The following is a 14,012-nucleotide window of genomic DNA, read 5'->3' as shown; positions in this document are numbered from 1 at the left end:
GTGAGTAGGAAGGAGAAAAGCATCAGGATGGGAACGGGGTGCAGGCAGTTGCAAAAAAGGAAGAGAATACCATGGGACACAGAGGGATTATGAATAACTACAAGAAATGCTTCAGAATCTGAGGAGAGTGGGGAAAACTAAGTGGTATAGTGTTTAATGGGAAGATTAGCACTAGGAAGGTGGAGGATGGGTAGCAGCTCCAGAAAGTGATGGAGGGGGCAGGAGAAACCCCAGAAAAAAAGTCTGAGTGCTGAGCTACAAAACATTGCTCTGCTGGGCTTTGGTAGATTAGGCCTTTACTACAATCAGTCACCCTCTTGAATGTGAGGATTCAGCTTTGCTCTTCAACACCTCTTCAGCATCCTTAGTTATCTTTCCCCTCTGATTGGAGGGTTAGAGGATGGAGCCAGAATAAGCATTTATATAGTACCTACTGTGTGCTAGGCTTTTTCTTCTTCTTTTTACAAATACTGTTTCATTTAATCCTTCTAACAAACTCTTGGAGGGAGGTACTGTTATTATCCCCAATTTGAGGTGGAGGTTAAGAAATTTGGCCATGGGTCAGACAGCTACAATAAGTCTCAGGCTAGTTTGAAATCAAGACTTTTTGGTCTCTGCCTCATGTTCTCTCCACTGCATCATCAGCTTGTGTCTTGGTATTGTATTCATAGTAGAACCAGCCAAAACTTGGACTCCTCTGGGAGCCCAAGATCATTTTCACTTCATAATAAGACGGTGGAATAGAACTTTAAGGAGAAATAGCATAACAGACAGAAAACAAACTAAATGAAAAAATCATGACGAGGGAGGTAAAGTTCTTCTATTCTTTGCATTGCTCATATCCCATTTGGAAGCTTAGGTTCAGATCTGAGCATCACATTTTGGGGAAGGTTTTTACAAACTGGAGTTCATCAAGGAAGGCAGTCAGGATAGTGGAGGTTCTCAAGTACATGTCCCATAAGGATCCGCTGGAGTTGTTATGTAGTTTTTTCCAATCTGACTTTTCTTGAACTTATTTGGGGTTTTCTTGGCTGAGACACTGGAATGGTTTGCCATTTCCTTCTCCCGTTCATTTAACAGATGAATAAACTGAGACAGAGAGGGTGAAGTGACTTGCCTAGGGTCACACAGCTAAGTATCTGAGGCCAGATTTGAACTCAGGTTTTCCTGATTACAGGCTGGCACTCTTAACCACTGTGCCACCTTGTTGCCATTCTGCTATACATACTTTCTCTACTTTCTGTTTTGCTATGATTTGGATAAATGGAGACTTCTCTACTAATTGCTATCATTGTAGAATCTGGTAATTGGGGGGAAAGGAGTCAAGCTTTGGATATAAAGTTTGAGATCCTCTTCCTTTCCCCATAATAAAATAGCAATTGGAAGTAAGTCTGAACCTGAAGATCAGATCTCCTAGACTACTACTATTTAAAGGACCAGAGAGATACAATTCTAGCCCGACACTACTTGTCTCTGGAGAGAGCTGAGGGGATAAACTCATGTACCCACCGTTCTGCTTCTCCTCCTGGGGAAACGAAAATGCCCTTTGGAGAAAGGTGGGGGGTTATGAAAATCCTGGAGATATCTATTCTGCCTCCCTTTGAGCCACACATCATCTCCATTACATGTGGGGAACAGCTCCTCAATTCATTTACTGCCTATTTGACCATGACCTCCTCCTCAAGCCTTAGTTTCTTAATTTGTTAAATGAGCTGAGGAGATGGTCTCTGAAATTTCCTCTGACTCTGTGGCCTATGATCCTATTAAACATTTGCAGAGTAGTCCTATAAAAGTAGAATTAGACTCATTCTACTTGGTCTTCAAAGCTAAAAGGAATGGGAAGAAGTTGTAAACAAGCAAATATTAGAGGTGCCCAAAGATGGATTGGGGCTTCCTTGTGAGATGAGGGGCTCTCCTCTATCCCCCTGAAAGTCTCCAAGCTACAGGGTGGATGTACCCTAAATTCCCTTCTCATTCTGTCAGAGCACTTTGTAAACCTTCAAGTGTGACATTAATGAGTCATTCATGTTATTATTTTTCTGCCACAGCAGTTTCAAGGCAGCCAAATCTGGGGGAAGGCAGCTGAGTGTCAATCACTCACTGTCTGACTTTTATTTGTCCCATAGCCTGAAAGTCTGCTGCCACGCTCTTTTTTCTGGCATAAATTCAAATGCTTTTGGCCCCAACTATGCTGAATAGGGCTGGCTTAGACCCTGGGTAAAACACCAAAGGGAGGGAATCCCAGGCCAAACCCACTCCCTGGGAGGTGCCCCCCCATTCAGGGGATAATGACAGGCTCTGGATCCCCTGTTCAGTCCCTGAGGCACAGATTACAGGGTAAGGTTCTCAGGAAAGCTATATTGGGCTTCGGATCAGGGTTACATTCTGCCCACGTTCCAGCCTAGCTCTGCCTGCTCTTTGGGAAGGGGGCTAATTGGTGTCTCCCGGGCTTTCTTAAGAGTGCCACAGAACCAAAGGATAAAAGGCAGCAGAATTTTTTTTAACGGCTCCTGGTTGTGGGAGGGTGGGGTTGTCTGGGACATTTAGTGTAACCACAAATAGAAGGGGTAGGGGCAGGGGAGGTGGAGGAGGGAGCCTAGATTGGACAAATGGCAACTCCCAGAATAGAGTGACCCAGAGAAGGCAATCTGACAGCCCACAAAGAAGCATCAGAGACCATCCTGACCACGTCCCTCCTACACCCTGCCAGGAGGCAAAAGCAAGGTGACCACATTTAGGGATTAAAGACAGAGAAAAAGCTGATTCATCTCTATGTAAGGCAGCCAGGAAAGGGAATGGTGTATTCTCTACCCAGCAGGTCTCTTTGTGGAGAAATGGGGAGTCCACCCATCTTATTTGTTTTCCATTCATCAGGAAAGAGATTTTCAGGGTCTAGAGACTGCTACCCTGACTTGGCACAGAATCATAGGATTCAGAGCTAGAAAGACTCTTAGTGATCCTGTATATAGTTCCGTCTTATGTTACACAAAATCCACATGAGTCTCTTAAGACTGGGAAGTCTTGCCTAAGGTTCAGTGATCTCATCTACTCCTTCTTGGCTTCCTTAGTTTCTTTTAGGTCTTAGCCAACGTCTTCCCTTCTGCAAGAAGAGTTTCCTAGTCGTCCTCACTCTTAGAGCCTTCCCTATGAGACTGCCCAAAGTTTATCCTGCCTATAGATTGTACATAGTAGTTTGCCTATCACCTCCCTTATTAGATTGTGAGCTCCTTGAGAACAGGGTTCATTTTGTTTTTTTCACCTTTATTTGCCTGGCACAGAGTAAGTACAGACTTTTAAATGCTAGTTGACTGACACTAGTAGGTAATAAATAGCAAGAGGTGTCATTTAAACCTATCATAGGGATATGATGATCACAGATGTATTAAATTGTGAGCTTTTTGAGGGCAGCTTCTTTTTGTATTTCCAGAGATTAACATAGTACCTAATACATAGAGGGCCCTTAGTTAAAGTTTATTGATAGATTGATAGGTGGAAGGGACCAAAGTGACCATCTGGTTCTAGCATAGTGCCTAGCACATATAGGCCTTTAGGAAATATTTGTTGATGGATTGATAGGTAGAAGAACCAAAGGGGCCATCTAGTCCAACTTTTCTTCCATCTACTGTTACCTGAATATTGTTACCTGAGCAAGGCATAAACTGATTCACTCTTGGATTAGCCTTTTGGCACAAACTCAAGTTCGAACTAAGGTGACATTACTTAGCTATTACTTTTAGGTTTGGTCATTAAGGGGTACAGGGAAAAGGGCACATGCCACAAGGAACCTGGAGGACAGAAGAGAAGGAAGGTCTGACAGAGTACAGCTACACGCAGAGATGTATTATAGGAAATCATGAAGCTCCAGGGGTGGCAGCAAGACAGAAGCAGCTAGCAGTGCAGCGATGAGAATTCTTAGTTCAAGTATGGGATGTGGCTCAATCCTGGAGCTCTGGGAGTTGTTGCTGGGAAGAAACAAAGCACATTTTTACAACAAAGCATGGAATGAACTATGATAAAGAAGAACAATCTAGATTTCCTCTTCACTGGTTCCAACTCTCAATTTTTTTCTGTTTAAGATGGCCTCAATCCCAAAATGGAACCATCAAGCTATAGTAATTATACCAGATAACAGATAATAGAACTAGAAGGGACCTTATTGTTGTTTTTCAGTCAAGTCTGACTCTTTGGTTTCCCATCCTTCTCCATCTCATTTTACAGATGAAGAAACTGAGAAAAACAGGGTTACGTGACTTGCCCAGGATCACACAACTGGTAAATATCTGAGGCTGGATTTGAACTTGGGTTCTCCAGGAATATTCTACCCACTATATCAACTAACAACTCTGGAAGGGAACCTATTTTGATCCCTTTATTTTCAAATTGAGGACATGCAGCTTCTAAGAAGAGAAGTCACTTGCTCAAGATTACAGAGTAAACTGATTTTTTTATTCCAGGTCCTTTTGAATTCAAATCCTGTACTCATTCCACTGAACTGTTTTTATTGTCTTCCCTGTGGAAGGTAAAGTCCATCAGAGAGGAGATAATAATCCTAAATGCTTTTCCTTTGCAAGGTATACCCAATGTTGGATAAGTTGGATGGGCTGTATAGGTCCTCTGTGGAAGAACAGAAATATACTACTGAGGGAAATGGAGTGAACCCAAGTTTTTTGTGTTTGCTGATTGCTTAATTAATAAATCTGTCCTAAATCTTTTATCTTGCTATAACATGAGTGCTTTCATAGGAACTCCTTTTTTGTGTGGAGATTTAGAAATGTTCTATATTCTGATAGTCCCAAGGGAAAGCATAGGGAAAGGGAAGACATGAAATCCAATAGATAATTGAGAATTATTGGGAAACATCCAAGATTGAATTTGGCCTTTGAGCTTCAGTCGTGAGCCAGTGTAGTATTAAATTGTGTAGTATTCTATTGTATATACAATTGTATTGTATTCTATACAATTCTGTAAATTGTATAGTAATTTCACCTAGTCTTCAAAGATACTGTTTCCTTTCATCACTGCAATTCCCTACTTTATAAGGAAGGGAAGGACACTTGCCCAGGATCTCAGAGCCGGCTGGCAGGGAGCTTCTGGAGCAACTTGGAGAAGTGCTGCTCTAAAGGTCTTCTCCAGTTATTTTGTGCAGGTTGCGGGAACTAACTGTTTCACCCCACACAATCCCTAAGGGAAAGCTCGGCCTCTTTCCCCCTGGAGCCCGGAGTCCCTGTCTCTTCTCTTCTGAATCTGCGCGTTCTTGCTCACACCCAGCTGGGTTACTTAACACTACGCAAGATCCTCTGATCTGCCACAAGGGAAGTCCTGTAATGAGGCCCAGAGGAAAAAACTTGCTGATTCATGGGGGAACCAAGGACAGGTGGAGGACACATGATTGTGGGCGTGGAGGTTCCAGCTCAGTCGGCTGAGTCACCTACAGACGGAGAGCCTCAAGCCCCTCCTCCTCCGTCTTCCAGGTCCTGGCAGCAGACCCAGAGAAGGCAGCAGCCAACTGCTCTTTCACCCTCAAATCTGTTCTTCTTTTTCCACGTTGTTTGTCTCCATACAGCTCGCCGTGCCTTGATATTCCGTGATGGGGTTTTTCCAGCTTTTGTTTTGTTTTGTTTCCCAGTTTTAAATCTGCTTCCACCCCTGGCCACACTTAACACTCCGCTCTGGGCGAGCTTCCTCCCTGTAAACGTGCAGTTTCCCAGTCCTGCTACCAAGCTGGCAGCCCATCGTAGCCTTGTTGTGCTCTGTAGCATTGTGGGGACTGCCAATGACAGAAGAAATTATACACCTGGGCCCGCTTTGGAAAAAAGTCACCCCGACTTAAATTTTGCAAGGAATTCCTAATTCTGATCCTGTCCTTGCTCCGGTCCCTCTGAGGACACTAAGAAAGGCATCAGTCATACAACAAACTCCTTTCTTTTCCCTAAGCTCCATTTCTCAGGACCCAATTTAGCGGATTTAGGCTGAGGTCTGGCACCCTTCTGAGAAGAGTGATCTCTGCCCATTGAGTTCTATGAGGGAGAAGACTCTTTAGTACAGCCCAGCCCCCTCTGCATCCTCCATACCCCAGCACCAGGAACAGTGTTTTTGGCCAAGAGTACGCTCAGGGCAGCAAACCAGCCAACCTCCAGACATATGATCCAATGGTAAACAGACAAAAGGATACCTTCTTATTAAGAATGAAGGCCAAGGCTTTGGGGGAAAACAAGAAATACATCAATATAAAACCAGAACTAAAGGGGGTAGCTTGGCTGCACAATTATAGACTACATACATAGTAATGAATCATAACAATGATCAATCCAGCCACTGAGTTAAACACTTTCTAAATATTATCTCATTTGATCCTCACAACAACCCTATCCAACACAATGAAATAGATGCCATAATTATTCCCATTTTACAGCTGAGGAAACTGAAGCAGACAGAAGATAAATAATTAGCTCAGCCAGAAAATCTCTCATGTCATATTTTCTCTCAGGTTTTCCTAACTCCAAGCCTGGGCTCTCCCAGTACCAGAGATTAGAGGAATCTGGACACTTTTACTACCCCTCTTTTCTCCTGGCATGAATATCATAGACCACCCTTTATAACATTACAAGTGCTTTACCTTGGAGTCTCGAACTACCCAGTGAGATAGGCTGGGCAGACACTCTCATCCCCACTGGATGGGAATGAAGGCTCAGAGGTAAGAAGAGTGGCAAGGTCCTAGAAGCTTTACGGGCACAGCCAGGACAAAGGCCAGGTCTACTGATTCCTAGCCCAGAAGTCTTTCTTTCTAGATATCAGGTTTCATTTGAAAGATGACTGTTATGGGGGTTTGGCACTAAAATGATGTGGATTATGTAGACACCAGAGGATGGAAAGCACCAAAAGGTGGGGTTCAGTCATGTGAAGAATTCACAATGGCCATTCCCTTTGGCAAAAGGTAGATTTATTTGGGGGAAGAGGTTACAAAGTGAAGGGATACAATAAGCACCAGGAATGGCAAATATGAAAAAGGGTGGGAGAGCACATGAAAGACAAGTTCCTCAGTGGAATTCACAATTACCCAGTAGGAAGGGAGCAGCCCATGAGATTGGGACATATCCTTAGCTGGCAGGCTAAATCCTGAAAGGGACTTAGCTCCCTAAAAGCATTACTTAACTATAAGGAGGAGAAGTGGAGTTGGGAAGCATAGAGAGATACCACATGGTATGGGGGAAGGGGGAAGGGAAAGACACCATGAGGCAGAGTCTCAGGGAGCCTACCCAAAGGAAGGCAGCAGCCATGGTGATCCAGAATATTATTTTGGACCAAGAGAAACTAAAGAATTGATCCCTGAGGCAAGCAGGCAGAAGGCACTGATAGAGATCAGTTTAGTTCCATAGTTCCACCCATTGGGGAGGTGGTCCAGTCTGAAATTCAAATCATGTTAAAATACTGAGAACCCACTCTGTATGGGTTTCAAGTAGTTTCACCTTGCCATGCCCTGTCAGAAATCCCAGTCATATCCCTGAGGTTAAATTTTCCCCATAAAATTTACTTATGGACCATCCCATGATCCCTGCCCTTCTTGCGTCATCTCTCCATGATACTCTGCCTTGTGGTATCTTTCTTTGTCTTTACTCCCCACCCCATGCCATATGGTATCTCCCCTAATTCTATTATCTTTCCCAGCCCCACTTCTTTGTATAGCTAACTAACTCTTTTTAGAGGGCTAAGTCCCTTTCAGGATTTAGCCTGCCAGCTAAGGGCATGCCCCATTCGTATGGGGTGCTCCCTTTCTACTGGGTAATTGTAAGTTGCATTGAGCAACTTGTCTTCATATGTTCTCCCACTCTATTTCATATTTACCATTCCTGGTGTGTATTGTATCCCTTCACTTTGTCTAACCTTTTCCCTTAAATAAATCTACCTTTTGCCAAAGGGAACGGCCCTTGAGAATTCCTCACATCCCAACTTTTGGTGTCTGCCATCATTTGGTGACAAACCCCACATCATAGATCACATCAAGAGGATGGCCCATAAGTAGATTTTGTAGGGAGAATTTAACCTCAGGGACATGCCTGGAATTTCTGACAGGGCATGGCAAGGTGAGACTATCCTGAAACTCCTCTGAGGGTCTCAGGGGTTTGACCTAACTGGAATTTCTGATTGGAAGACCTCCCCAGAGAAATATAGGATCTATGGGACCATGGAGAAAACTATCCTTGCATTTTCAACTATGAGATAATAGATGGAAAAGTTTTTTAAATTTAAAGAAGATTCAAAAAAGAACTATTCAAATGCTAGGCTTTGTCCTAAACCCCTGGTCTTCTCTATACTTCTGTCAAGCTCAACCATTCCCAAGACTTCAGTCATTTTTATGAAGATCATTCCCATATCCATATCTCTGGCCTTTTTTCTAATTGCTGTGTAAAAAGAAAATGGATCCTCATCACCTACATTGTATTGTATTCCTGATAAGTATAACACTACTTGCTCCAAAGTAGATTCATTATCTTCTACAATAGTTCCTCCTCTTAACTTCTCTATTACTATTCATGATGCTGCCATTCTTCCTATTACTCAGATCTGAAACTGCAGAATCACAAATTCATAGCTTTCAGAACTGGAAGGGACACCCAAGATTCTCCTCCCTTCTCTTCACATAATCATTCCAGTTCTAACTTTATTACAACTCCTTGGCTTGTTTCCCTTTATGTTACTCCCTCTACATAAAAACCCTCAAGAGTTCCCTATTGCTTATTACATAAAGCTTAGGAGACTCCTTAGTATAATAATTTATAGATTTCCACATCTGACCCCAACTTGTCTGTCTAGAGTTGTATTTTAGGGAAACTCCCTGTCAAACACACAGGCTAAACAGGTCATTTGTGAGTTTCAAACAAGGCTTCAAAATTCTAACCTCTCCAGTTCTCATGCAACTCTAGTCACGAGGACCAGGTCCTGGGTAGCAGGTGAGCATTGGCAGAGAAAGCCTGAATCTCTGTAAACAAGCTAGAAACCAAGCTACTCCCCAAGGTAAGCAGGGAAAAGCATTGATTGGATCATCTCAGCCTTAAGTGGGTTTTTTGTTCAAGCAGACTTTTGGTTATATAGTTCCATCCCAGGTGAAGGTCTCTAGAAATCCTATCTATCCAATAAGAAAGCCAAGTTATGATGTCAAACTTTCAAGGTTGTATTTCCCCTATAAAAGATCTCATACTGTAGATCACTGCTATTTCTTTTTGGAGTACTAAATCCCTTTTAGAGTTAGCCCATCATGGGTATCCTTAATGACATTTTCCCCCTTTGTTAATTACTAAAACATCTTTTCCTTGCTAAAGATTGTTATATATTTAGCCTGCTCTTAGCAGCATAAAAAAAATCTTTTCCTCTTGATTTGGAGGTCTATGCCTATAAATTCTTTGACACTGACAGTTAACCCAAATTTACTTTTAAAGTCTCATCCCAGACTCCATTATTCTGGTGATCTTGTGCAGGAAGAGCCTGATTGGACCCCATAATCTCAACAATGAGAGGTTTTGAGTCTTAACTTTCAATTTCACTTTTCAAAAAACAAATAACTATATTGCGTACAACTGAATTTTCAGTATCAAAACAAAATTAAAAAGGTCTTTATGAACATCTACCAAAGTCCTCCCTCTCATGTTTCAGCATGGCATAATGATGACCTTGACATCTTTAAGATTATGCTGAAGGTACACAAGCTCTGGTAGATTTTACCAAATCCAAAAGATTTCAAGGGTAGTCCTCTTGACAAAATCTGTCCATGATCATTAAGTGCTGAGAAAATGATCACCACAAAATTACCAGGTACAATTCCTTCCTTCCTTCCTTCCTTCCTTCCTTCCTTCCTTCCTTCCTTCCTTCCTTCCTTCCTTCCTTCCTTCCTTCTTTCTTCTTCTTCTTCTTCTTCTTCTTTTTTTTTTTTTTTGTCAAAACAGTTCATTAACTGTTCACTAAACCATTCACTAAAGTATGGACAGAGCATCCATACAGATGAGACAGATCTTTTGAAGTGCTATTGTAAGCATTTATCAAAAGTTGAACAATTAAATTAATTAAAAATTGAATAATTAAAAAAAGCAAACTATACATTTAGATATTTCCAGATTCATATAAAATCATTTTGTTCTACTATGAAAATGCTAATTTTTTTTCTTTTGGTGTTGAAGAATAAAAAATAATTTAAAATAATGGGGGAGAAATTAGACAATCTCTAAACTTTCAAAAAAAATTCCTAAGTGTCCCTTATAGCATCCTCTTGAGTGTTGCATTCAAGGTGATTACGCATCCCATAGTTTCAGCTTGCCTTCAGCTTTGCTCTATGGTCTTACCAAATTGGATTTTGGAACTTTCTCTGAATGTATTCTGAGCCATGTCACTTATGTTACTTTCCTCACATTATTGTTCCTTAATCCTAGAATACAACCTGTCAGTTGAAATTCTATCTACCCTTTCAGGCTCAATTCCAATACCAGTCACATCCTTCATTATGTTTCTCTACTTTCTCTGAGCTATAATACTAATTTTTTTCTTTTAAACACCTCTGGGGTTCTTACAGTGTTCCATTTGCTTTACAGATATCTGTGATCCTTTTGTATTCCAACCTACAAGTTTGGCACCTCCTTGAAGGTAGAGGCTGTGTATTATTTATGCTTTTCTTCTTTGTGCAATAAATACTAAGTAATTTTTTGCTGAGTTAAAAGCAAATGTAACCAGATAAACACCAGCCTGAACCACCCAAATGTTGCCACTAATTCGCGTATACTTGATAAACCACAAGCTGACTTGGAAGGATGGTCATCAAACCTTTTCTGGAAGTTATCAGAGAGGAACAGCTGCAGTAACTGGCACTAATCAATCCACAACCCCACAAGGTCTAAGAAGAATCCCCTTATCTACATTTATACCCCTAACCAATACTTCTTGACTCTAGGAAGAAATCTCTTAATTGAACAGAGTAAGATATTAAATATCTCATAGTTTGTCTTAAGGAGCCAAGGAGCTAAAGGGGAAAGGAATGTAAACAAAAACCAAAGAATATTTAATAGTTTTGTTTTTTTTTCTATTTCAGAAAGAAAATGGTCTCGTGCTTCTACTCACATAGCTACAAGCATGTTTAGTTGAAGGAGAAAGAAAAAAACATTGTATCTCATAAATAAAGTTATCTGAACAGATGAGGGAAGGGAATGGGGATCAATTTTATCAATTATGAATAACTGATAGCTAATTTTAAAATGAAAACATTCTCACTGATGAATAAAACCAGAAAACAAAGTTGTAGCGAAATGGAAGATAAGAAAAGCATCATTTCATGGAATATTCAGCCATATCATATTACAACTGCTTACAATTAAGTTGTCTAGTTCAACTAGGCACATAACCCAAGGAGGTCATTGATAAAAATTGACTTAGTCAAAAAAAAATTTGCTAAGTATCTACCTTATGCTGGGCATTGTGACAAGAAATAAAAGGAAAGTACTGGTTACTGATACTGAAGTCACTTCAAAATCAGTTTGATGTGGTAAAAAAGGTGCCAGAAATGATAATATGAAATAAATCTGGGAGAGCACAATTGTAAAAGAATATTATAAAAGTAGTACAATAGAGATTCGGTTTGTGACATGGAGCAACTATGATAGAACACTCATGACAGAAAACAGAGCTTTGCTATTTTATTTTATGTGAATAGCTCCAAGAGCTCAAGCAAATACAACAGAGAATTACAAATAAATGAAGGCCTTAATTTGGAGGAACATAACTTTTAAAGTCTCAGGAGAGCAGATGCAGGATCTAGTAATAAAGATGTTTATTAAGATAGTGAGATTGTTTCAAAGATAGTCTAAGAAAACTAAGTTCCCATCAAATTTGTTTCATACAGTTGTGGTGACTGTCTTTAAAATGTTAACCAGTCTGGGAGACCAATCTATTTATGATTCTTGTTTTAATAATTCATGATCATAAACTAGTTTAGGGTTTAAATTAGGTTGTCTTTGTATAGTTAGTTTCTCACTTAAAGATCTAAATTAATGCTAAATTCAAAGAAAAGGATAAAGATGTGGGAAAATAACTATATAATTATAACAGATCCAAGTTAATCTATTTAGATGGAATGAGAATTTTGAAATGTCTCATTCTTTCTTTCTTTCTTTTTTTTTTTGCTAAGGCAATTGGGGTTAAGTGACTTGCCCAGGGTCATCCAGCTAGTTAAGTGTCTGAGATCAAATCTGAATTCAGGTCCTCCTGACTTCAGGCCTGGTGCTCTAACCACTGCACCACTTAGCTGCCCCTATGCCTCATTATTTCTTAAAGTAGATGAATTGATATGAAAGAGTTCTCTTAAAAAAAAAAAAAAGGTCAAATGAAGTCAGTCCATCAAAGGATACTCAATATTTGCACAGATTCAATTACAAAATGCTACTTTGAAAGCAAAAAAGAACTGAAATAGTCGCAGGAATATTCAGTGTTCGTGATTGGACCATGCCAACATAATAAAAAATGATAATACTACTAAATATAATTTAGAGATTTAATGCTATACCCATTAAATTATGAAAGGGATACTTTATAGAGCTACCTAAAATAATAACAAATTTACTTGAAGGAAAGGAAATAATGAATAAAGGAATAAAGAAGGAATAGTAGACGAAGCTATATTATATAGAGTAGCAATATCAAAGCCATTTGGTTACTGGTTCTAAAAAAAGTAGATCAGTGGAAAAGACTAGATGGGGAATTACATGAAACTGAAAAACTTTTGTACAAAATAACATATCTAGTATAAAAAAGAAAATGGTTGCCTCTGAAATGCTTATTTTTGCACTCAAGTAATATAGTTAACTAACAGAAACTTATAAGACCAAAGCCATTCCCCAGAAGATCAGTGATCAAAGGATATGAACAAATAGTTCTCAAAAGAATACCAAATAATTAACTTTTGTGAAAGAACATTCCAAACCACTAGTAATGGGAGAAATGCAAATTTAAATAACTCTTTTCGTTTTTGTTTATGGCAAAAGACTAAAAGTGAGAATAATCAATTGTAGAGGGGTATGGAAAAACAGGCACACTGGTGTAACACTGCAGCTGTGAAATTAGTATAACCATCCTAGACAACAATTTGTAATTATATAAAGTAGCTAAAATATATATGTACTTTTGACGTGATCCATGATGTGGGTTTTGGCACTAAAAGTTGGGGTTTGGTCATGTGAAGAATTCACAACTAAATATAGGTTTATTTAGGGAAACGGTTACAGCCAAAATGAAGGGATGTAGTAGACATTGGGAATAAATAGTAAATACAAAATAGAGTAGGAGAGCATATGAAAAACAAGTTCCTCAGCTGGCAGGCTAAATTGTGAAAGAGACTTAGCACTCTAAAAAAGTTAACTGTGAGAACTGGGGTTGGGAAGCACAGTGGAGGTAGGGGAGATACAAAATGGAATGGGGGAAAAGACACCACAGAGCAGAGTGCCATGGCAAGGCTGACTCAAAGGAAGGTAGCAGCCATGGGATAGTCTACAAGTAGGTTTTACAAGAAAAATTTAACCTCAAGGACATGACTAACATTTCCACACAGGGTGGGTCTTAGGAGTTTGACATAATTTGTATTTCAGACTGGACTACCTCCCCAAAGAGTGGTGTAATGTCAGAGAAACTGAGCAAGACAAAGATTAGAGTCCAATTGAATAGTTTATTAAATGGAGAGATATACTGGGACCACATGAATCAAGGCTGACGAGATTATCATCTCAAAGAATCCAGCCTTGAGTATTAAACAGCAAGACTCTTTTATAGGATAACAAGAACAATGACATAATGAGGGAGGTACCTGGATGGGGATAACCTAATGGGGGGAGGCACCTAGGATGACACAATGGTGGGAGGTACTGGAGAGGTTACTGATATTTTAATGATGTCTAAAATGGATAGACCTTTATCCTGTCAAACATTAAGAAGGAATGATTATAGCCTAAAGATATAAAACTTTTATCTCATCAACCATTTAAGAG

At 39.9% G+C, this 14,012-nt stretch overlaps 1 long non-coding RNA gene across 1 annotated transcript in view; it reads right to left on the bottom strand.

The window, feature by feature from the left end:
* Positions 1 to 1,151: 1,151 nt before the first annotated feature.
* The window catches only part of LOC116423296, a 40,287-nt gene continuing 27,426 nt past the window's right edge, over positions 1,152 to 14,012 (bottom strand). The window contains exon 3 of the long non-coding RNA XR_004233849.1: positions 1,152 to 3,962. This is a non-coding gene — a long non-coding RNA (uncharacterized LOC116423296). The remainder of the gene's footprint in view (positions 3,963 to 14,012) is intronic.

This window comes from Sarcophilus harrisii, chromosome 4, assembly GCF_902635505.1.
Source record: "Sarcophilus harrisii chromosome 4, mSarHar1.11, whole genome shotgun sequence".
Lineage (NCBI taxonomy): Eukaryota > Metazoa > Chordata > Mammalia > Dasyuromorphia > Dasyuridae > Sarcophilus > Sarcophilus harrisii.
Note: the sequence above shows the minus strand (reverse complement) of the source record. Positions and strands in the feature narration are given on the sequence as shown.